General features: G+C 47.1%; 1 pseudogene; it reads left to right on the top strand.

Moving 5' to 3' along the window:
- Positions 1–988: 988 nt before the first annotated feature.
- LOC144236903 (protein Smaug homolog 2 pseudogene) lies at positions 989–1,727 on the top strand (annotated as a pseudogene).
- The last annotated feature ends 460 nt before the right edge of the window (positions 1,728–2,187 follow it).

Raw genomic sequence — 2,187 nt, 5'->3', positions numbered from 1 at the left:
TGCTTTCTCAAGATTGCTCTTACTATTTGGGGTCTTTTGTGATTACATATAAATTTTAGGACTCTGTGAATTTCAGCTCTGTGAAAAATGCTTGTGATATTTTGATAAAGATTTTATTCAATGTAGATTGCTTTGGGTAGTATAGACATTGTAACAATGTTTGTTCTTCCAATCCATGAGCATGGAATGTTTTTCCATTTCTTTGTGTCCTCTTCGATTTCTTTCATAAGTTTTCTATAGTTCTCAGAGTATATAGATCTTTTACCTCTTTGGTTAGGTTTATTGCTAGGCATCTTATTGGTGCAGTTGTAGATGGGATCAATTTCTTGATTCTCTGTCTGCTGTTTCATTATTGGTATATAGTAATGCAACAGATTTCTGTACAATGATTTTGTATTCTGTGACTTTGCTGAATTCATATATTAGTTCTGGCAGTTTTTTGGTGGAGTCTTTTGGATTCTTCAGATAGAGTATCATGTCATCTACAAATAATCAAGTTTGACTTCTTCCTTGCCATTTTGAATGCCTTATATTCCATTTTGTTGTCTAATTGCTGTGGCTAGGAATTTGAATACTATTTTAAATAACAGTGCTGAGAATAGACATCCCTGCCTTGTTTTTGACCATAGAGGAAAAGCTCTTAGCATTTTCCCATTGAGGATTATATTAGCTGTGGGTCTTTTGTATATGGCCTCTATGGTGTTGAGGTATGTTCCCTCTATCCCTACTTTGTTGAGGGTTTTTAATCAAGAATAGAAAGAACTAAGGGGCGCCTGGGTGGCTCAGTCAGTTAAGTGTCCAACTTCAGCTCAGGTCATGATCTCACAGCTCGTGGGTTCGAGCCTTGCATTCTGGCTCAGTGCTGACAGCTCAGAGCCTGGAGCCTGCTTCAGATTCTGTGTCTCCCTCTCTCTCTCCCTCTGGCCTTCTCCCACTCGTGATCTCTCTCTCTCAAAAATAAATAAAACATTCAAAAATTTTTTTAAAAATGAATAGAAAGAGCTATACTCCATCTCCCACCGATAGCAGTGAGCAAGCCTAGGCTCCCATCACCAACAGAAATATCCCCAGCCAGTTTATACTGGTGATGGGCAAAGTGTGCACCCAGCTCCTGGTGTCCAGACCAGACCAGGAGAACATCACCAGTTACCTCCAGCCCATTAAAAAGTGCTGACTCATGAGGTGTTCGGGGAGATGCAGGAGAAAAGGCTGCTGTCTTGAAAACAACAAGTGCTGAAGGTCCTTAGGATGTTCCCACACAAAGCCTCACTAGAGATGCAAAACTACCAGCATCAGAAAGACTGGGCATTCGGCTTCAACTCACTTCCCATAGCTGGCTCTGTGGGGATGGGGGTGGCAGGTGGTCCCAGCGGCAGTTCTCCATGCCTCCCAGGCCCTCCTACCTGGCAGGATGGGCCTTCTGAGCCCTTCAGGCATTGGGGGCATCTCTCTCCGACATGCCCTCACTAGCCCCAGCCTTGGGGGCCAGAGCCCACAGAACCTGTGGCTTGCCAACCCCAATAGCAGCAACAGCATGTCTAACCAGAGCCACAGCTGTGTGGAGCACCTGCTCCCTCCCTGTCCATTTGTTACCCCGGGCTGTTCTCATATTCCCTCTAGACTGCCTGGTCCCTGAGCCTGACCTGGAGATCAATCCCACTCTGAAGTTTCTGTGTCTGAGGATGACAGAACACGCCTTGGGTGGTGAGCATTTCCTCTTTCCCTGACCCAGCTCCCACCTACCCAGATCATCTCCACTTCTGAACGGAACAACTCAGAGCATCCTGAGGGTTCCTAGGGGAGGCCAGCCTCCAGGGAGGACCTGACTGGGATGACAGGCTACCTGAGTGCCTTTTCTTCAGCCTCCCACCAGTTCCTGATCTTCCTCCCTTCCTCTTTTTCTTACCACGGATGGGACAGACATAACCTCCGCCATCTGATGGAACCCACAGCCCAGCGCACCCATAGGCTCCCTGGGTGGTTCTGGGAGGCTAACCCCCAAAGGGTTTCTCCACGACAGCGAGGGGGTGGGCTAGGCTCAGCTATACAACATGCTAGCAGTTTTCTACTCTCTCATCCTTTTAATGTTTGTTTAACATTGGCACACACCTTGCTCACTCCCAGGCTCGACGAGTGATCTCTGCCGAGGCTCAGGTAGCGAGGGGGCAACCAGGATAAAGGGGGCAG

Source organism: Crocuta crocuta, unplaced genomic scaffold (assembly GCF_008692635.1).
Source record: "Crocuta crocuta isolate KB4526 unplaced genomic scaffold, BGI_CrCroc_1.0 scaffold256, whole genome shotgun sequence".
NCBI classification, from domain to species: domain Eukaryota; kingdom Metazoa; phylum Chordata; class Mammalia; order Carnivora; family Hyaenidae; genus Crocuta; species Crocuta crocuta.
Note: the sequence above shows the minus strand (reverse complement) of the source record. Positions and strands in the feature narration are given on the sequence as shown.